Source organism: Wyeomyia smithii, chromosome 3 (genome assembly GCF_029784165.1).
Source record: "Wyeomyia smithii strain HCP4-BCI-WySm-NY-G18 chromosome 3, ASM2978416v1, whole genome shotgun sequence".
Classification (NCBI taxonomy): Eukaryota; Metazoa; Arthropoda; class Insecta; order Diptera; family Culicidae; genus Wyeomyia; species Wyeomyia smithii.
In genome coordinates this window covers 220,950,755-220,974,220 of record NC_073696.1, presented here as the reverse complement: position 1 = coordinate 220,974,220, position 23,466 = coordinate 220,950,755, and the positions used below count along the sequence as shown (strand labels likewise).

The 23,466-nt window shown below is 37.9% G+C and overlaps 1 protein-coding gene across 6 annotated transcripts in view; it reads left to right on the top strand.

Moving 5' to 3' along the window:
- LOC129729248 (neuropeptides capa receptor) overlaps window positions 1–23,466 on the top strand; it is a 238,301-nt gene that overhangs the window by 11,970 nt on the left and 202,865 nt on the right. The window contains exons 1-2 of one of the 6 annotated variants that reach the window (XM_055687756.1): window positions 571–706; window positions 1,862–2,013. The exons of 4 other annotated variants lie outside the window; for them this stretch is intronic. The gene's annotated coding sequence lies outside the window, so the exon portion shown is untranslated. Of the gene's footprint in view, window positions 1–570; window positions 707–1,861; window positions 2,014–23,466 lie in introns of those variants that run through there. One more of the 6 variants, XM_055687754.1, reaches the window with a different exon arrangement.

Sequence of the window (23,466 nt, the reverse complement as noted above, 5' to 3'; positions counted from 1 at the left end):
CAAATCCTAAATTTCAACTGTATGTATTTTCATCTGTTTTCACTGCCTTGAAGAAAACCAAAGGTTGCCAAATCAGTTTCTGTTAATACGAAGAAATCATACTGAAAATGTTAAATTATTCCGACATAATTGACATAAATCGACAGCACTGCAGGTTACTAATTTTGGACGTAAACAACTACAGCGGATATCTAGGTAGCCTAGGCGGGAGCCTAGCGTGGTTGGTTATGTCTCCGCCAACCACGCTCGACGCCTGGGTTCGAATCCCGACGCCGACATAGGTGTCGATGGTTGAGGGGTGGCGTGATCCACTCACAGCCAACCAAACTGGTCTAGAATCACGGATCACGCCTTCCATCGCATGAGGAAAAAAAGCCGTTGGCGCCGGTGCGTTAATCAACGGGTCGTAAGTGATTGGCACAACAACAGTGGCGGAATTAGACCGATGGAAAATAAGCGAGAAAAAAAAATATCTAGGTAGCCTACTACGACGGTCTGCGGCTACGTTTATTCATGACAATGTGATTCATTCATGATTATCAGTGTGATGAATAATGGGGGGCGTCGTGAGATGAATAATTGAGCAGTGATTAAGGTTTCGAGATGGATATGGAAGCGTTGCGAAAAATGGTTTGTTCTACAAAATTCAGAATAAATCAAGCTAATTTTGCCAAATTTACTACGTTGGGCGATTCCATTAGAGCACGTAAGTTTTTGTTTATTTGTTCAATAATTTCGTGAAAATTTGGTATTCAATCCGTGCATTTTTCGTGAATATCGGCTTAATGAGATGAATAATGGAACAAATACCCTATGTATTCGAATAAAGTTAAACTGAAAGTAGCTGCCAATGTCTGCCTTTCCGCAAAATATGTTTTCTTGAGAATTGTGTCATAAAATCGCAAAAATAAACATAACTCCTCTAAATTAAGATTAGATAGAGCTGTATAATTCAAGTCGTTTACAAAGTCATTTCGTTTGTATACTTTAAGAGCCAGTACGCGAGAGGCGCAACCGCATGTTGTTTTGATGTTCTCCGATTGGGCTGAAATTTTCAGCATTTGTTTGTCTATTCAATGTAGGAAGTTTTGCAAAATTTCATTTTTTTTTCATTGAGGTTAAGTGGGGTAAAACGGCCATTGAAAATGATATGTCCAAAAACGTCCAAATTCTAAAGAGTGCAATAACTCCTGCTAGACTTGATGAATTTTTCCTAAAATTTGTGGTATTATTCTACACTAAGAGTACTTCGAAACGCATGGTAACAATATAGGGTAAAGAGGTAAATTGACGAAAAAAACGCATTTTTCTTTTAAAAATTGTGAATTTTCAGGGTCATCCTACTTTTTTCAAAATCGCTAGAAAAAATATCTGAAAATGGCGTTTTATAGAGCAACTCAAGAGCTTTGATGTCATGTATAAGCCAAGTGTGCCAAATGGGGTAAAACGGCCCTAGAAGGTTTTTTCAAAAATCTGTCAAAATCACTAGAATCACTTTAGTTCCTGCTAGACTTAAAAGAACCAGAACTACCTACTTTACCAGAAGATACGTAATTTGGGGTAAATCGTTCCCTGAAGATTTTTTTTTCATAAAATGCCGTCAAAATCACCAAAACTGCAATAACACGGGTTAGACTTTCTAAATTTACTGAAATTTCAGATTATAACTCTAGTTAGATACAAACTTAAGGATAAGATGACAAAAGTAACAAATAGATTTACATGACGAAAAAAAAAATATTTTTCTTGGAAAATACTTGGCGAATTTCAGGGTGCTATTTCCTCAACAAAAAACAGTCCAAAACCCGAAGTTAGCATTTTATAAAATAACTAAAAAGCTTTTATTTGATATCAATTCCAGATGCATCGTTTGGAAACTGACTAAAAAGGACTGAACTTTTTCTTGACTTTTTCACTAGGTTTCAAGAAAAGCATCAAACCCTGTAAAAGACAATATCGATGAGACGATTGCTGGAAGACTGCAATATTTCGAGTTTTGTTAAAGCAAATGAAGTAAGTTATGGTTTGAGTTTCATGTTCATCTTTTTAATTTGATTGTTTTTAAATTTAATTTAAATCTTTTAAATTTGATTATTTTTAACTTAATTGTCATCGGTCTCATTCTTCGCTCTTTCCTGAGTGTTGGCCAAAAAAATCATGTTACTTTGGTTGCCGTTGTATCAACAAAAATGAACAATCATTTTGAAAAATCACGACATCGAACATTAATGCTTAACAATTTTTACTCATTATGTTCTCAACGTTCATCAAAGCACCATCTTCCTTTACGCTAAGTTTTGCATACATAACTATTGCAGAGTATCGTGCAAATAACGATTTTATTTGCTCCACGGATAAGTAGGTACTCGGTTGGAATTATTTATTTTCGCGACCATCATGTCGATAATATCTTTTACCTTGTTTGAAGCTTTTCGTGAAGTCAAGGAAAACTTTAGTCCTTTTTAGTCACTTCCCAAAAGATGCATCTGGATATTATGCCAAAAAAAAAGCTTTGTAGTTGTTTATAAAATGCTAACTTCTGGTTCTGGACCTTTTCTGTAGAGAAAATAGTACCCCGAAAATCGCTAAGTATTTCTCAAGAAAAATATTTATTTTCGTTATGTAAATCTATTTGTCATTTTTGTCGTCTTGCCTTCAAGTTCGTATTAACTTATAGTAATTATCTAAATTTTCAGTAAATCTATCAAGTCTAACCCGAGTTCTTGCAGTATTGGTGATTTTGACGGCATTTTTCGAAAAAAAAATCTTCAAGGAACGTTTTACCCCAAATTGCCTAACTTCTGATAGAGTAGGTAGCTCTGGTAAGGTACAGTGATAATCCAAATTTTTAGTAAAATATTTTGAGTCTAGCAGAAACTACAGTGATTTTAGTGATTTTGACGGTTTTTTGAAAAAAACCTTCTAGGGCCGTTTTACCCCATTTGGCACACTTGGCTTATACATGACATTAAAGCTCTTGAGTTGCTCTACAAAACGCCATACTCAGATATTTTTTCTAGCGATGTTGAAAAGAGTAGGATAACCCTGAAAATTGACAATTTTTAAAAGAAAAATGCGTTTTTTTCGTCAATTTACCTCTTTTCCCTATATTGTTACCATGCGTTTTGAAGTACTTTTAGTGTAGAATAATACCACAATTTTTTAGAAAAATCCATCAAGTCTAGCAGGAGTTATTGCACTTTTTAAAATTTGGACGTTATTGGACATAACATTTTCAAGGGCCGTTTTACCCCACTTAACCTCAAAGAAAAAAATTTAAATTTTGCAAAACTTGTTAACTTGAATAGACAAACAAACGCTGAAAATTTCAGCCCAATCGGAGAACATCAAAACAACGTCCCTCAGAAAGGCGGTTGCGGCTCTCGCGAACTGGCTCTTAATTAGTGTCGGTTGTGTTAGGGAAGAAAGGTAGTGATTGGTTGTTTAAATCATCAGTGTCAACTGAGAGCTTCGCCTGATATTTGATTTTGTTTTTAGCTCTCATTGGCCGAAATGTGCATTAAATAAAGCTCTGCATTTTTCACTACACTGGGGCCTTTTTTTACGTGGTTGATTGAACCGCTTTTAAAAGATTATATCAGATCTACTCATACTAAACTTATTTGATATCGCGTACACATAATCTTCCGAACCACGTAAAAATAATCCACGGTATCGTTGAAAAGTTGGGTTTAATAAAACGCATTGAAATAACCCGCGTAAAAAAGACCCCAGTGTACTAATCGCATAATCACAATTTTTCGCATTTGTGGACGCACAGCTAATTTTCCAATCGATTGCTGTACGAATAAGGGAAATCCGTTTGAAACTAACTCAGTTTACCAATTGAAAGCGAACAATTTCGTGACGCTTTTGGTGTTTTCGGTTCCGATTCCAGTAAACTTTGTGAGTGTGTAGGTATTGCTAAACTGGACAATTTCTCATAACTAATTTTCCATAAATTACCTGGAACATTTGAAAATGGTTTAATTTTTTTATAAGTCAAAATATATCTGAATAGTGATAAGAGATAGAAAGAATTGTAAAGGGGTAACTTTTGAAAAATCGACTGAACTTTCATTTAATAATATATTCAAAAAAAATTCAGATCCATACTGAAAAAAAATGAGTTTGAAAACAAAACCTTTTTGTATGCACAAACAAAACGTTCTCGTATGCAAAATCTGAATTAATCGTATTTTTCAAAATTTCTTTTTGTCTTTCAAATCAGTTTGTTTAGTGCAGGATTCCTAATTTGTTGTTTAGGTACTTATACATGAAAATTAAGATAATTTTCTTAAAGTCATCCCTTGCAATTTTTCCCTTCCCTTTGCCGTTATTTTAATATATCAGTTTTGAAAAAAAGGTCTTCAAATGTTAGTCCAGATTCGATGAAAAGTATGCAAAGTTACCTATACACTTACTAAGTTTCATGTTCAATAAGGTAAATTTGGTCGGGAATCAGCCATAAGTGGAAACCGAGCCCAGGTTCTATTTATGTCGTTTACTGTCGAGCCAATTATGTAAAAATGGTGAAGTAAAAATATGTTAATATTGAGTGAATTCAGGAAGAAAAATCGCATTTATTAATCAAATTTTTAAATGCATATAATTAAGCAAATCTACGTTTCTCAGTTGAAAACTAACATCAAGAGATCATTAGAGAGTTATGCGTTAGAAGACCCCTGTGTATGATCAGCATCGACGTGGACCTTTTTGGAATTTGTAAAGCACGTATTGTTATTATTACGTTAGTACAAATATAGAAACGTTTCACTTTTTTAAGCAGAACATAACGAAATATAAACGATTCTGCATTCGGTTGAAAAATAAATGGAATTTGAATTACTGAATCCCTCATAAATCTGGTCATATAAATTACCCACCCGATAGCGAAAAAGGACACTCCGAACATACATCGTACCAAATCCCTACCTTCCGAAGTTACAACAGCGAACATGAACATCTTTCCTCGGGGCCAATTCAAGAGCCACGGATGCATAAACTGAAAATAAAACGTCAATCAGGGTCCCATTTTTTATACGCGCAATTTCGTGCTAAATCCCGACACCCCTCGACGAATTCCTGTTTTTTTTTCTCTCTCTCTACCGCTTCAGTGCTCTTGATCCAGCGTTCCAGGACATATTTTCACCCTGACTGTGGAGCTCACCTGATTCCGCTTATCTTATCGTTCGTGTCTGGACCATTCGCTATATACAACCGGATATGCTACGGAATAGGATATGTGCGAAGAAACGGGCAGCTGCAGCAGCACCCGTTATCAAGGTCGGATCGGATAAACAAATCAAGTGTGCGTTATTAAAAACGACTAGCTGTGCCACGGGATGTTGTGATGGATCACCGACCTGGTCTCGGTTTGGCCCATACTATACGTGAGCGTATGATTGTCATGGGAATTCGTCCACAGGAGACCGGATATACATAATCGACGTTGCTATACGCTGAAAAAAGTGTACTTGGTACATGCTTTCGAAAGTGGGCGAAAAATCGTTTATTGAACACTGTAACGGGAGCAATCATGCCGTGTAATCGTTCAGTCGTTGTTAAATCGGTTGCTAATGGAAGGTGATTCGATAGTCCGTTTCTCGTTTCCCTTTACCTGCAATCACTTCTGGTCAGTAATTTTATTACCCTTGGAGAGCAGTACTCTCGTGTAGGATTAACTTGCAATGACGGACATAATTCATGATAAATATCGCACAAGCGAGTAACACATACCAAGAGGTTAGTTTATCTAACTTTAGGTATAAAAAAGCATTTTTTTAACAACAACCATTACCTACCCATTCCGTCCCGAACGCTCGACGAAAACGGACGCATTAAGTGATTGTCTCGCTATAAAATCGCTACTGTGTGAAGAAGAAAAAAGCATTGCTTACTCGGTCGTGTTTCAAAGAGTGCGAAGTGCGATGTAAAGACAAACTGATAATCCGAAGGTCATCCTGCTATTGTGTTATAGCTGTGTCGCTGCGAAGCTGCCCGTTCTAGCACCGAAAGACTCGGTCATTGTGCTATTGAAGACAACAAAAAAGAGGTACGTGATTCTTTGCCACTGTACTGTTGCGCTAGTTTGAGCACAATGGATGTGGATCCCTTAGCCCCCGATCCCCCGTCTCCAAACCCATCCTCCTGTTCACCCCCCCTCTGTCACTGCTTTAGTCAATCTTCGTCCCAGGCTTTACCCAGACGGAGCAACGGGTCCACTGGTTCTCTACATGAGGCCCAAACCAGGAGGAAAATCGCTTAACACGTTACAAATCGCGAAAGATCTGACGTCACGATACAAGACCGTGACCGAAATCGCAAAAGTCAGACCAAACAAGCTCCGTGTCGTGGTCAATGATCTGGATCAGGCCAACGATATAGCTCGCTCTGAGCTCTTTACACGCCAGTATCGCGCGTATGTACCTGCACGAGACGTGGAGATCGACGGTGTAATAACCGATTCGAGTCTGACTGTTGAGTGTATTTTGGGAAGCGCCGACGGCTCCTTCAAAAAATCCGCTACCGAGGCGAAAGTATTGGATGTTAAGCAATTACGGTCCATGTCGCTCGTCTCCGGTAAAAAAGTATACACTCCGTCAGACTCGTTTCGCGTTACGTTTGCCGGATCTGTACTCCCTAGCCACGTTTCTATCAACCAGGTTCGTCTGCCTGTGCGTTTGTATGTGCCCCGTGTTATGAATTGCTCCAATTGCAAGCAGTTAGGCCATACAGCTGCCTACTGCTGCAATAAGGCACGGTGTGGCAAGTGTGGGGAGACTCATGTGGAAGATTCTTGCAGTGTAAGCGCTAAAAAGTGTATTCACTGCGGGGAAAATCTGCATGAGCTTCCCGCATGCCCGGTGTACATGCAACGCAGAGATAAAATTAAACGGTCTCTTAAGGAGCGCTCAAAGCGTTATTACGCTGACATTCTTAAGAAGACCGTGACCACTTCTACCATAACATCGAACCCCTTTGATCTGTTGGCTTCAGATGAAACCGACTCTGACGAACCACTAGAGGGAACTTCTTTTGCCTGTCTTGGGGAGTCTAGAAAGAGGAAAAATCTTTCCTCTCCTAAGCTTCCCAGAAAAGGACCTAAGGTTTCTCAACATGGAATGAATAATACGAACAAATCTAAAAGTACTGCGGAAAAGCCGAAGCAAACTCCTCCTGGGCTTGCAAATTTAAAGTCCCAGAAGGAGTTCCCAGCACTTCCTGGAACATCTAAAACCCCAGTTGCTCCTTTTGCACACCCAGATAATCAAATAAACTCTGGATTGGTAAATTTTTCTAACATCGTGGATTGGATTTTTGAAAACTTCAATATACCTGATCCAATTAAAAATTTCCTCAGAGTACTTCTCCCAACAGTTAGATCATTTTTGAAGCAGTTGACTGCCCAATGGCCCCTCCTTGCAGCGATTGTATCCTTCGATGCCTAATTCAACTGCGTATATGAAGGATTCTATCTCTGTCTTACAGTGGAATTGTAGAAGTATTTTACCAAAAATGGATTCATTTAAAGTTCTGATAAATAAAAACAAATGCGATGCATTTTCCCTTCGTGAAACTTGGCTTACTTCAAATATTGATCTTAACTTCCATGATTTTAATATTATTCGTCTTGATCGAGACACCCCATATGGGGGAGTACTTCTAGGGATTAAAAAGTGCTATTCTTTCTATCGTATTAACCTCCCCTCGATTCCAGGCATCGAAGTTGTCGCATGTCAAATGACAATACAAGGTAAAGAGCTTTGTATTGCCTCAATATATATTCCTCCCAGAGCACAGGTTGGGCAACGGCTGCTCTTTGATTTAATAGAACTTCTTCCCTCGCCACGTTTGATTTTGGGAGACTTCAACTCTCATGGTGTGGCTTGGGGTTCCCCTTACAATGATATACATCATTGCTCCTCTTTAATCTATAACCTTTGCGATGACTTCGACATGACTATTTTGAACAACGGTGAAATGACACGTATCCCGAAACCTCCAGCGCGCCCAAGCGCTTTGGATCTATCCTTATGTTCGACGTCGCTACGGTTGGATTGCACATGGAAGGTAATCCTCGATCCTCACGGTAGCGACCATTTGCCTATTCTTATTTCAATTACTAACGGTTCAACTCGCATGCGACCAATTGACATTCCGTATGACCTCACACGGAATGTCGATTGGAAGTTATACGAGGAAATGATTTCAAAAGCGGTCGAGTCGATTCAACATCATCCACCACTTGAAGAATACAACCTCCTCGCGGGCTTAATCCTCGACGCCGCGTTGCAAGCCCAAACGAAGAAATATCCCGGAGTAACGATCAAAGAGCTGCCTCCAACTCCGTGGTGGGATCAAGAGTGCTCCGATGTCTACACGCAAAGATCCGACGCGTTTTTGGCCTTCCAGAAGGGAGGTATACCTGGCGACTATTTACGGTATTCGGAGCTTGATACCAAGCTTAAAGGCTTGGCTAAAGCAAAGAAACGCGGATATTGGCGTCGGTTCGTAAACGAGACATCGAGGGAGACATCAATGAGCACTCTTTGGAACACAGCCCGAAGAATGCGGAATCGCGTAACGGTCAACGAAAGCGAGGAGTCGTCAAGTAGGTGGATATTTGATTTTGCCAGGAAAGTATGTCCGGACTCTGTTCCTGCGCAAAACTTTGTTCGCGATACGTCTCCGGGCCACGACGCGATAGAATCACCTTTTACGATGGCAGAATTTTCAGTTGCCCTCCTGTCTTGTAACAATAACGCGCCTGGGTTAGATAGAATCAAATTCAACTTGTTGAAGAATCTACCCGACAATGCCAAGAGGCGTTTGTTGAACTTGTTCAATAAGTTCCTGGAGCAAAACATTGTACCGCAAGATTGGAGGCAAGTGAAGGTGATCGCCATCCAAAAACCGGGGAAACCAGCTTCTGATCACAATTCTTATAGGCCGATTGCAATGCTATCCTGTATCCGGAAATTGATGGAAAAAATGATACTCCGTCGTTTAGACCATTGGGTCGAATCAAATGGTCTACTATCAGATACTCAGTTTGGCTTCCGCCGAGCCAAAGGGACGAATGATTGTCTTGCGCTGCTTTCAACAGATATTCAGCTGGCGTATGCTCGCAAAGAACAAATTTCTATTGACATTCTTTCGGGTAAACTTCACCGACAAGGATTTTCTCCAATTTTAAACATTTTTTTGCACAATTTGTTGTCCGCAAAGCAAAGCACATGCATTTTACGCATGGCGAATTGGCAACTTTTCGAATTAGCTACATGGGTCTTCCCCAGGGCTCATGTTTAAGCCCCCTTCTTTACAATTTTTATGTAAATGACATCGACGAATGTCTGGCAAATTCATGCACGATAAGACAACTTGCCGACGACAGCGTGGTCTCTGTTACAAGAGCCAAAGCTGCCGATTTGCAAGGACCATTGCAAGATACCTTGGACAATTTGTCTGCTTGGGCTCTACAGCTAGGTTTCGAATTCTCTCCGGAGAAGACTGAGATAGTAGTTTTTTCTAGGAAGCATGAACCTGCTCAGCTCTAACCACAATTAATGGGTAAAACGATCTCTCAGGTTTTGGTGCATAAGTATCTTGGTATCTGGTTCGACTCTAAGGGCACCTGGGGTTGCCATGTTAGGTATCTGATAAAGAAAAGTCAGCAAAGAGTAAATTTTCTTCGTACAATAACCAGATCATGGTGGGGACCCCACCCAGGAGACCTTATAAGGCTTTACCAAACAACGATATTGTCTGTTATTGAGTACGGGTGTTTCTGCTGCCGCTCCGCAGCAAACACACATTTGATCAAACTGGAGCGAATACAATATCGTTGTTTGCGTATCGCCTTAGGTTGCATGCAATCGACCCATACGATGAGTTTGGAGGTCTTAGCCGGAGTTCTACCATTGAAAAACCGCTTCTGGAGCCTGTCTTCTCGTATTCTTATCAAATGTGAGGTCTTGAACCGTCCCGTGATTGAAAATTTTGAAAGGTTAATCGAACTCATTTCTCAAACCCGTTTTATGACATTGTATTTCAATCACATGTCCCAAAATATTAACCCTTCTTTGAATATTCCAAATCGTGTCAACTTATCAAATACTTCTGATTCTACTGTGTTTTTCGATACATCCATGATAGAAGAAACTCGTGGAATCCCGGATCATTTACGCGTGCAGCAGATCCCCAAATTTTTTCCAATAAATACCGAAACATCAACTGCGACAATATGTTCTACACTGACGGATCACTTCTCGATGGGTCCACTGGCTTCGGTATCTTCAATAACAATTCAACTGTCTCCCATAAGCTCGATAATCCTGCTTCTGTTTACGTCGCAGAATTGGCTGCTATTCAGTATACCCTAGGGATTATCGAAAAAATGCCCACGGACCATTATTTCATCTATACGGACAGTCTCAGTTCCATTGAGGCTTTCCGATCGATGAAAGATGTTAAGCACTCTCCGTATTTCCTGGGGAAAATACGGGAACATTTGAGTGCTTTATCCGAAAAATCGTTTCAGATTACCTTAGCGTGGGTCCCTTCTCACTGCTCGATACCGGGCAATGAGAAAGCGGACTCTTTGGCTAAGGTGGGCGCATCAAACGGTGAAATTTATGAAAGACCAATTGCTTTTAATGAATTTTTCGCATTTGTACGTCAGAACACGATCATCAGTTGGCAAAATTCTTGGACCAGATGGGAACTGGGAAGGTGGTTACATTCCATTATACCCAAGGTATCGCCGAATCCGTGGTTCAAGGGGTTGGATGTAGGTCGAGATTTCATTTGCGTGATGTCTCGGCTTATGTCCAATCACTATAGATTTGATGCGCACCTCCGTCGTATTGAGCTCGGAGAAAGTGGTATCTGTGCCTGTGGTGAAGGTTATGACGACATAGAGCACGTTGTTTGGTCATGCCCTGTACACCGTGACGCCAGGTCTAAATTAATAGCTTCCCTCCGGGCTGAGGGTAGAGAACCAGCTGTCCCTGTTCGTGATGTCTTGGCGAGTCGCGACCTACCCTACATGTCCCTTATATACATTTTCCTGAAATCCATCCATGCTCAAGTCTAGTCCCATCCCTTTCCACCCACATTCATCAAAACGGCAAGATCACGTCGTAGACCTCGATTTTGGAACCAGCAAATTGAACCCCACACGAACTCGCCAGGAAAACCCGAGGCCTTTCTTGATATCTTGGCTCAGCGGCACACACCATATGGCCACTTGAACACCAGCAAACAACAACAACGAACCAAAACCAGCAACTAGACCCCGCACAATACCCTCAGAACCCGAGGATTACAAGCCCCTGTCCCAGCTCATGACATCGTGGCTTAGCAGAACAAATCCATACATGCTGCATATTCATTCGATGATCATCAGACTACAAAACACTGAACGAATAATACATGCTAGTTTTAAGATAGCTTTTTTTTTTTTTTTTTTTTTTTTTTAAGGGGGGATTTGTTAGTAGCTTAAGTATTTATGATAAATATTAGTAAATAATGAGTATGTGTGTCCAATCACAAATGGTGACTTCTCAACACTGTTAGAAATTTTAATTTTAATTGTTAGGATTTGTTTGCTTTCGCAATTAGGACTTATCATTCGTAGGGATTTAAACCTACTTGTCAGAAAAGGGAAAGTAAACTTACAACTAACTTAATTGCTAACTTATTGGCTATAAAGAGAGCTTATCGTAGCAATTGAGGATTGCAACGATTTTTGTCGAAAATTGTTAATAATTTTATTTGACATAGCTTCTAATGGTTCAACACCAGTAAGTCTATGTAATTCGAGTGTACCAAACCAAGGAGGACGCTTCAAAATCATTTTCAGAATTTTATTCTGAATCCTTTGGAGCGTTTTCTTCCTTGTTGAACAGCAACTTGACCAGATCGGTACAGCATAAAGCATTGCTGGTCTAAAAATTTGTTTGTAAATCAAAAGTTTGTTCTTTAAACAAAGTTTAGAATTCCTGTTAATGAGAGGATATAAACATCTCGTATATTTGATGCACTTGGCTTGTATACTCTCAATGTGCTCTTTGAAAATAAGTTTTTTATCATAAATTAGTCCCAAGTACTTAACCTTGTCGGACCAACTTAAAATAACCCCATTCATCTTGACAACGTGATTATTGTTTGGCTTGAGGAAAGACGCCCTAGGCTTATGCGGAAAAATTATCATTTGAGTTTTAGAAGCATTGGGAGAGATTTTCCACTTTTGCAAGTAGGAAGAAAAAATATCTAAACTTTTCTGCAATCGACTGCATATGACACGAAGGCTTTTTCCTTTTACGGAAATGCTTGTGTCATCGCAGAACAATGACTTTGTGCATCCTGGAGGCAAATCAGGAAGATCTGAAGTGAATATGTTGTACAGGACTGGCCCCATGACTGAACCTTGAGGTACGCCTGCTCTGACAGGAAATCTATCAGATTTTGAATTCTGATAGACAACCTGCAGAGTTCGATCAGTAAGATAATTTTTTAAAATTTTGATAAGGAAAATCGGAAAATTAAAAGTTTGCAATTTCGCAATCAAACCTTTATGCCAAACACTGTCGAATGCTTTTTCTATGTCTAAAAGAGCAGCTCCAGTGGAATAACCTTCAGATTTGTTAGCTCGTATCATATTAGTAACTCTGAGCAATTGATGAGTAGTGGAATGCCCATGGCGAAATCCAAACTGTTCATTTGCAAAAATTGAATTTTCGTTGATGTGTGACATCATTCTGTTAAGAATAATTCTCTCAAACAGTTTACTTATTGAAGAAAGCAAACTGATTGGTCGGTAACTTGAAACTTCAGCTGGATTCTTATCCGGCTTTAAAATTGGAGTAATTTTTGCATTTTTCCATAATTTGGGAAAATATGCAATTTTGAAGCAGCAATTGAAAATTTTCACTAAAAATTCCATTGTGCTCTCAGGGAGATGTTTGATTAGTATATTAAAGATTCCATCGTCACCAGGTGCTTTCATATTTTTGAAATTTTTAATAATTGATTTAATCTCATTCAAGTTAGTTTCAATTATTTCTGCAGGTAAAAAATTCTGGGAAGAAATTAAATCAAATTGACGTGTGACTTCATTTTCAATTGGACTCACAAAATTCAAATTTGAGTTATGAACACTCTCAAACTGCTGAGCAAGTCTTTGAGCCTTTTGTTCATTGGATACAAGAAAACGTTCACCATCTTTTAAAACTGGAATAGGCTTTGAAGGTTTCTTAAGAATCTTCGACAGCTTCCAAAATGGTTTTGAATATGGTTTCAATTTTTCAACTTTAGTCTCAAAATTTTGATTTCTCAGAAGAGTAAATCTATGTTTAATCTCTTTCTGTAAATCTTTATAAATAGTTTTAAAAACAGGGTCACGAGAACGTTGATATTGACGTCTGCGGACATTTTTCAAACGAATTAGAAGTTGAAGATTTTCGTCAATTATTGATGAATCAAATTTCACTTGAGCCTTTGGAACAGAATAATTCCTGGCATCAACAATTGCACATTTTAATGCTTCCAAAGCGGAATCAATATTCACTTCGTTTTGCAAATCAAGCTCATTATTGAAATTTCTCTCAATATGAGTTTTGTATCTTTCCCAATTAGCCTTGTTATAATTAAAAACAGAGCTCATAGGGTTTAAAACTGATTCATGTGATAAAGAAAAAGTTATTGGAAGATGGTCAGAATCAAAGTCAGCATGTGTGATCAAATCACTACACACATGACTTTGATCTGTTAGCACCAAATCAATTGTTGAAGGGTTTCTTACAGAAGAAAAGCATGTAGGACTATTCGGAGACAAAATAGAATAGTATCCTGAAGAACAATCATTGAATAAAATTTTTCCATTGGAATTACTTTGAGAATTATTCCATGAACGATGTTTAGCGTTAAAATCGCCGATTATGAAAAATTTCGAACGATTTCTGGTGAGTTTTTGTAAATCACCTTTAAAATAATTTTTGAGCTCGCGTGTGCATTGAAATGGTAAATATGCTGCGGCAATGAATAAAATACCAAGTTCAGTTTGAACTTCAATTCCCAAAGTTTCAATAACTTTCGTCTCAAGATGGGGAAGAGCACGATGTTTGATTCGGCGATGAATAACAATTGCAACTCCACCGCCGGAACCCTGAATCCTATCATATCTATGAACCACGTAATTGGGATCATATTTTAATTTTATGTTAGGTTTCAAAAATGTTTCAGTAATAATTGCAATATGCACATTATTTACTGTTAAAAAATTAAAAAGCTCATTCTCATTGGCCTTCAATGAGCGAGCATTCCAATTTAATATTATAATTGTTTTATTTAAAATCATTGCTAAATTTTAAATTAGAAACAATTTTAATAGTAAAATTTGTGCCTATTTGAATGGCTTCAAACATTGATTTTGCCTGCAACATGGCGTTCATAAGATCGAACATTGCCTGTTGCAAAAAAGAAAGTTTACCTGCCGTAATAGGCCCCAGGCAGTTGACATTAGAAAAAATATTTTCGGTAGCAATATTAGCTGGAGTGATAGGTGTACAATTATTTTCTAGCGTGTTTTGCTTACCCATATTAACGGTCATTTTCGAACTACCAACACTAGGCGGTATAATGTTCGAACTACCTGTAACCTGTGCATAAGTTAAACGGGTATGCAAAGGAGTAGGTAAACTATGCGTCACTGGTACGCTTGGAGAATTTTGTTTTGAAGTTGGTTTTAATTGAGAAATTGAATTTTGTTTACCTTGCCTTGCCTTAACAATTGCTAACCGGACTGGGCATTGATAAAAATTTGACATATGGTTGCCGTTACAATTCGCACAGCGAAAATTTTTACTCTCTTTCACAGGACATGTGTCCTTTTTGTGAGAAGAGTCTCCACAATTAAGACATTTTTGGTCCATGTTACAGAATTTGGAACCATGGCCATAACGTTGGCAAGTACGGCATTGGGTGATATGCTTTTCACCTCCGCCATACTTCCTATAAATTTCCCACTTTACACGCACATTATACAAAGCATGTGCTTTTTCAAAAAATTTTAAGTTGTTAACCTCATTGCGGTTAAAATGAATTAAATAATTAACAAGGGAAATTCCAGTTCTCTGACTGTTTTCGCCTCGTGATTTTTGTTTCATTAGAATTACTTGGGTAGGGGCTATGCCAAGTAATTCTGTTAAAGTAAGTTTGATCTCATCAACGGTTTGATCGTTGGTGAGACCTTTCAAGACAACCTTGAACGGCTTGGCGTTCTTGGTGTCATATGTAAAAAATTTGTACATCTTGTCAGTTAAATACTGGACAAGACGATCACGACCCTTTACTGAGTCGGCTAATAAGCGGCATTCACCTCTACGGCCAATTTGATAGGTAACTTTAACGTCAGAAACAAACGTTGAAAGTTCCTTTTTGAATATATTAAATTCAGAAGAAATAGTTACCACAATAGGTGGAACTTTCTCCTTTTTTAAAGATTTTATATTTTGTATAGTTTCATTATTAACAACTTCCATTTCACCAGCTTCTTGCTCAGGCAAAATATCAAAAGGATTGTCACTACAGACACTCGAAGTGTCAGAAAGAGAGGCCTCTCTTTTCCTCCCCGCAGCGATGCGAGGTTTCTTTTTCCGTCCAGCCATTTCAGGTGATACGAAAAAAGTTAAAACAAATGTTAAATTCAAAAGTAGGAAGTCTTGAGAAAGACTGATGGGAAATAACTTTCAGGTAGTCTTTAAAAGACACACTGACAAAACACAAACTTTGAAGCTATAGGCAGTCAAAGACCAGTCCACAAGCAACCGAAAAAACGTCTGACCTGTAGGACAGTTCAAGACGCACTGTTTTAAGATAGCTTAATTTCAGCTCGTAGTCGGCAGCGAGGATAAAAAATTTGCTTATAGATTTTAAGTCATCCGATATAATTGGCGCCGTTAAACATTGAATTGTATTTGTGCCGTGTCAAATGAATGATTTGTGAAGAAAAAAAAAAACCATTACCTACCCGTTTGTGATTGTAATAATATCATTTTCAAAACGTTCTCGCAGAATCGGCAAGACTGTGGCAAAAAACTGCAAATTCTAGGAAGAGAACCCTCATATGAAGCTGGAGGTGTAAAATAAATACCTACCTAACGATTGAACATGCAGAGGAGGTAATGTGTTGTTGCTTCGTGGTTGTTTCTAGGCTAGGGCGGATGCTCATATGTTACTAACTCATTATAATAAGCTTATGTGCCACCGGCAGACCAATATCTGCACGAACTTTCCAATATTGTTGGGGAAGTCGTTTTTCGATAAAAAATTATGTTTGCGCAAATTGCTGTTAGCTTGTTTCCAGGTCTTCAAAATTTATTCTGACCGCGTTTGGCTGTAACAACTTTTCAACTTAGTAAAACAAATTTCAACTTAGACTTGAATTCAGGAAGGAGTCTGGCTGCAAAAGTTTCGTTAAAAAATCTTCAAAACGACTACAGCTAGTAATGTGTTCACTAAAAGTATTTCTGGATTAATTTTGTTTACTTCAACTTGTAGCAACTAAGTTTTAAATTTTTCTAAATTGATCAATTTTACTTGGTTAAAATTTGAAAAAAAAACCCGAATTAATTGGCTACAATTTCAGAGAGAAGAAAAATTAAAGCAAGATTTCATATTGAAATAAAAAAAAAATGATACTCATATTTCTGCTTCCTTAATTCATAAGGATAACCTTAACCACTGTACTGCTTTTTTGTACATTCATAATGTATGGATCCATATTCATCATCGCGCCTCTTTTATAGATGCGTTATGTCCGCTGGCATGATTTCTAACTGAGCGTCATCCCACCATAAAAATAACGAGCTCCTGGTAATACAGTTTCTGGGAGATGAAAAAATCTTTTGTTTTGCTAAGATAATGAACTGAAGCTTCACTTAGCGACAATAGCATACTCCATCTTTGGAATGTGTTTTAAAATGAGAGGATCCTAACGGTCGCGATTTTCTATAACTAGGTATTATAAACGCGCACAAACGTCGGCTGTAAGCAAGAGTTCAAGAAGGCAATTCTATAATTTTTACCTGTCTGAGCAACTGTTTTGCATGTAACTGATGCCGTCTATGAGTTAGTAGTCGAATCTCGTCAAATGACATTTATTGTTTTTCCACTAGAGAGAAAGGTTCACTCCCTAGTAACAATATTTGTTTTATCAAAGTTTCATAGTGCTTTATACAGCCAAAATAGCGCTATAAAACCTTGATAAAACCAGTTTTGTCACTTGAGTAGATTATCTGCCATAAGTTTAATTACACTAGTTTATCTGCCTGTAATATTGATTGAAAAGAGACATAATACATTGCATTCCAAATATGTGTAGAGTCAGTCCCACATTCTCCAAAGCAAATTAGTACTAACGCCATCATGTCTTCGCAACAAAACTAGTAAAATAAAAAGGTAAATACAAAGATGATAAAGCATGAATTGTGACTAAAATATGTTCCAAAGAGATTCTCAACAATCTAAATGAGCTAAATTGCAACTCAACACTAAGTGTAAAATACTCTAATTCCAGGTTTCACCGTACTGGCGTGTACCGTGAATGACAGCATTACTCTCAATTTTGCTGTCCACTTAGATAGAAAGAGTGAAAATTATCACATATTTGTGAATAAAATTTAGAGCGATTTTCCTTCAGTTTCTGAAAACCACGACTGACAAGAGAAGCGGAAGCGGTCATCTTGAAAGAGATTTAGTTTAGATGTTATTTGATCCCTGTAAGAGGCACACCAAGTCGCGTGACGCGACGGATGGTTTACTTTTTGCTCAAGTGCACGTTGGAAATATCAGTTAACCGTAGACCTACGCTAAAAAAATAATACTAATCTTACGTCTGAGGGTCATTTTCGACCCTTATATATTTTGTAACCCGTGGAGAAATTGATAAAACATGGGAAATAGATATTATTCGAAACTTCACAGATTCTTTTTTTTTACAGATTTCGTGAACTACCAGCAGAAAAGTCATTATCACTCGGCCTTGCGAAATTACAATTTTTTCATTAGATATTTTTTCCAAGTGACATATCAAAACATCAAAAAACATTTCCTTCGTTCGAAAAAGTGTTAGAAATGACTATACGAGTGTAAACAGCAATAAACTATAGAATGTCATATCTATGAAATCGCGCTACAATATGACGGGTCGAAAACGATCCAGCCTAACCGAAAAAAAAACAATAAAGTATGTATAGAGATTTCAGCTAAATATAATAATCGGTTTTGGAAATATCGATTTCCCAAAATAAATTAGGCCAAAACGACCCCATCGTAGGTTTACGGTAAAAGGTGTTGTTTTGTTTCAGTAAGCATCTCGTGCAAAGCAAAGGTTGTTCCGTCATTCAAACATGAATCCTACGAAGGTTGTTCCGCTGTCTTGTGGATCGAGTACAACCGTTTTGGTGTTGGCTCGCCGTTGGCATAAACAAACCCCACTTAATGCGTAGAATCAACGGGAAAATCAAAATACCACCTGCCCCGCCGATGGATGTAGCTCCTCCAACGGACTAAACGCGGATAAATCTGCATTTGTTTTGCTTCCTTCAGTTTCCTTTTTGTGTACCAGCAAAGATCCGAAAGTCCGATAAAGGTACTTTGCAGTCTTGAAGGCTGGTTTCTGCCGGGCAAATAAACAGACTTTTGTGTACACAGATTAACCGCCTGTTATAATGTTGAGTTTGTAATGGAGTGCTTCATTCATTTGAACGAAGAAGATTCAAGGGCGAGTAAGTTGAGAATGCTGTTAGAAAAACATAGCAAAAATATATCAAGAAAACGTGTAAATTTTAATAATGATAATTATTTTTCGCATCTATCGCGGCATCTATCCTGATGCGAATAAATATTGTGGAATTCTACTTACAGCTAATAATTACACAGAAAATCGATATTTATTTACTCTTGTCTACAAAGTATTTCTTTTAACTTTGAAGGGAATGGCGAATTTGCTTTTTTACTTCATTGCTTGTAGATTTACTATTATTACTAGTAAATTTGATCGTAGGAGTAGGAGTAGGAATTAGTAGGATCGTAGGAGTAGGAATTGTTGTAATTTAAAAAGTTAACCAAAGGTCGAAGACACGAATCTTCGGAATCAGTAATTTCAAGCGAAATCGTCCTAAAAAACTTGTAGACTTCTGTTCATGTTTTTGACTAGAGGACACATTAGATTATAATCTTTCAAACAAATGTACTCGATGTGTCCTTCATTTTGATCAATGACATCCTTAAGACAACGCCGGAAGGAAAGCATGCCTTTCGAACGAACGCAGTCCTCCGGTATCGACAACCACGTGCGCGTTATGACTGACTTCAATGTCTTCGAACTAAGACGAAGAAGCTTTAAGGAGCTTCGTAGCCGCAAGGATACGGAATTCGCTTTGACAATCATGGTTGGTCATGGGTTCGAATCTTAGCAGAATCGGGCCTTTCAATGTCAAAGAACTTAAGCGTGGGTTTATTCTCAGGCTCATCCACATAAAAACTTTTCTTCAGACCAAAAACTCATATCTAAACCTTCGAAAACTTCATCAACCCATAGCATGATATACGCTATAATAACATGCTTGAGGCGATGATAAGGTCGATAAAATAGATAACAAAATAGTAAATAAGAGTATTCACATGCACCAAAAAAAAAAAGAAAAGAAAGGATCAAAAAATTATTGGTCGCAATGGGTGAGTCCATACAAAAAAACTTTGATGAAATGTTTTGCAGAATTGTGCTGCTACATACGCCCAAATCGAATAATCCAACATACCGGACTTCTAGGGAGCCACAATTGTTTGGATCAAAACTTTTTGTTCTCCATCAGCCATTTTTGGGTTTGATTTTACTTGCGACATGGCAGCATCAATAAAACAAAGGTGGCATTTTGAAATCATTGGACACCACCAAGCCATACATCAGGGAACCCGCCGAATGTTTGATTTGAAACACATATATCGCTTTCTCTGGAATATCTGCATTTTTTACCTTTTTTTTCAGTGAAATGAGCCGGTCTGTGCGGCTGTAGGACACAACATTGATGCTGAGCAGCTTTTCGTCAGAGAACAGAATTATCATTATTTCTTTCTGCAACAAAAAAAAACAGTCTCTTTGGAAGAGTTACTCGTAGCTCCTCTATCCGCTCCGTAATAAAGTGGAGCTTCATTTTAGTTCTGGAAGATGCAGAACCATCCTTTGGAGACTTTTTGTTGCAATAAACTGTGGCCAAATGACATCCAATTAACCTTGAAACCTGCTTTTGCCTTTTTCTAGGCGAGCAGCAAACTCGTAATAACTTTTTTGACGTTCATTTTCTTAAATTTGCGATAAAATGGAGTTATTTTGACGTTCTTTGATGCGTTTGATGTGCTTTGTTCGGGTTCGAAAGTAAACGTTACAGAATATATGTCTGTCAACAGAAATGAGTTATTAGTTTCACAAATCAACCTAACGTTAAAGTTCACATATTTTCGCATTATTTACTGCCGCACCCACCCCAGATGCAAAAACGATTTTTGATTTAATTTAAATTGGAAAGGCTCCTAGTAAAATGTTTATAAAAAAATAGATAGAGAAAGAAGTTTAGGAGGTCTGGTTGCACGGCTCACGTTGTGCGCGTGTGAATTTTCTGCTAGTTAAGTAAAAATTTACTTTTCAAACAATTTTTCACTAGCTTTTTTTTGGCAAATCAAGATGAAAGGTAACATTCATTATGGTAGTTTGTTCAAGCTAAAAGGAGCCAAGTTTGGCGCGGTTGTTTTTTGTTTCTCTATAGCCCATAGGACGCTTCTCGCACAACCACCATGGATCAGAGGAGATATGGAAATCAAAAGATAAGTTCTAGTGTTGGTGATATTTTTCTTGTGAGATTTTCGTTTGATTTGAATGGCTTAAATAATCGGTCGGTTCTATCTACCTTTTGACGATTTCTTTTGTGCATGTGACCAGAGATGCCACATTTCAAGCTGTATTTTGAGTTTTCAAAAATCTTTTACTGGTTTTCAGTAAGTATATGAATCTGTAGGTTTTACGTGACATCCCTACTTGTGACCGCAACTTCGGAGGCCGATTTTAAAGTCTTTTCTCTCGGTCGCGTACAATACGTGCTGAGAATTAAGGAGCGCAAACAGGAAAATTATCGGGAACTTATGTTTCTCTCTCAAATATTCGCTCAGTAGCGAATTGACTAACTAAGAACGACATTAGACGAAGCAGGTATTTACTTGATTTTTTGTTTTGCAAATATAATCGCAAACATATCTTCGCAAATAATTGAAGCAAATATTTCGGCGTTAGATGGGCTAACAAATATAGCATGTTATTTCACGCAAATATTTGCTTCGGGTAATAGCCGTTTAACATTCACTGCCCATGATTTGAAAATTGGCTAATATGCCATGGGCATCAATTCGACGAAAACGCATTTTAAAATTTTTTGTCGGTACAAAATGTTTTGACTATCCATGTCAACTTTTCTATTGAGTATATCACCCTTCATATATGCTTGAACCTTGCTGTTGAGTTGAAACAGAGAAAATTCCACCTGCCAAGTATTTTTCACGCAATATCCGTTATTTTTCTATTATAAACGAAAGGTCAGTTGACAAACCAGTGTGTACCGTACTGCATAAAATTTCGAACACTTGTAAAATGTAATGGTATATAATAATCATTCTTTTTATTACACTAGCTATAATAGTTCGATTTTTATTGTAAAGTGCTCGAAGTTTGAGACTGTTCGAAGTTTGAATCAAAACGGTAATTTGGCTAATATGCATACGATGTAATTTATGTTGTGCTTGTTGGTAATAGAATCGGCTTTAAATTTAATAAAACAATATGGAAGCACAAGTGAGGACGAGAAGGACGACGAGACAATTATTTCGTGCAACAATATAACAAAATAACATAAATATTATATATTCATGATAATCTTATAATTCATTTTCCTATTATTTCTCATCAAATCCAAAATGAAATCTGAATCTTCTCTAATATCACTTTCAATCAAATAACTAAATAGCATTACTATAGAATATAATTATTCATGACGGAAGGAAACAGTCACGCTTTGATCAATGGGTTTTGCGGCACACGAAAAAATTCTTGTTGCATCAAATATTCCCCCCTTACAATCCCTTACCTGACACCAGTAATCTCCAGACTACAACACACTTTCGAAAGTTAGACGAAACAAAGTACAGTAATAACACAATGGTTCTTGTACAAGCAACAGGTCAAAACATATTTGATATTAGCCATCTTCTCAATTATTTCGGATATTAGCCAAAATTGTTTCACATTTGCTGCCTTCCCATATGCATTTTTTGACAATCGGCTTCCGTAGGGACCTTGCGTAGGGTGTTTACCATTACGAGAAACTATTTTCTCGATTTTTTTGTATAAATTTTTTGTATGAATGCATAATGGCCAATTTATGGCAGCTCAGCTTACTCTTCAACAAACTGAAAGTATTGGACACTCCAGTTTCTAATGAAATGTAGCAAGAGCTCGAATCGGTGATTCAAAAGTATTCTATAAATCAAACACCAACGGTGATTCTGTGAACTCAAGCAAAGTTTTACAGACGGGAATAATATTATTTGGGAAAATTGTCACCGGCGTTAGTTTGATGACATTAAAACCCTGAAACCTACTCTTCTGCGAGTGAGATACTCATCCTCTGCTATCGTAATGAGCGAAATTCGTGCGGAACATTGTTCGATCTCGACGCTTACCTCGGTGACATAACACAAATCTTCCTTTCTGCGGCTGTCGAGGAGATGCAGAGATAAACTTGATCTTTTATCTTTCAAAAGGAGATTGCTGGCACACCAAAAAACCGCGTCTACCGAAGTGCGTTTGCCTTCTCGAGGGGACTCGGGATTACTAATATACATATATTTGAACACTTGGATGCTTCAGGTGTAGGATGCTTATCTCTCGCACCGCTCTCATAGGTTCGCGGTGTTTGACAAGAAAGATACTCATCGTTGGTCATCGTAATGAGTTAAATTTTCGCACAAAATTGTTCGACTTTGTCACTTACCAGGACGACACAACCCTTTCTTTCCGTTACAGTCGTGGAGAAGCAGAGGCAAACTCGGTCTTAGATGTTCCAACAGGAGCGCTACAAAAGTAGACCGATATCTACATTCCACGTGAACAACTTAGTTGGGGGGGATACACAAATGTTCACGTTTGTCCATGATTTGCGGGAGGAGGTAATGAAAATCTGTCAAAAAATTATTTTTTAATCATTTTCTATCGTTACAAAGGTCTTTGACACTTCAAACTAAGCTCAATTTGGAATGAGTTAAGTCTTTGCCTAGAGATTTACATGTAAATTATATTCTTCATTATTATCTTCGTTTTGTTCTCAACTGTTTTTAAAATGTAGTTTTCTACGTTGA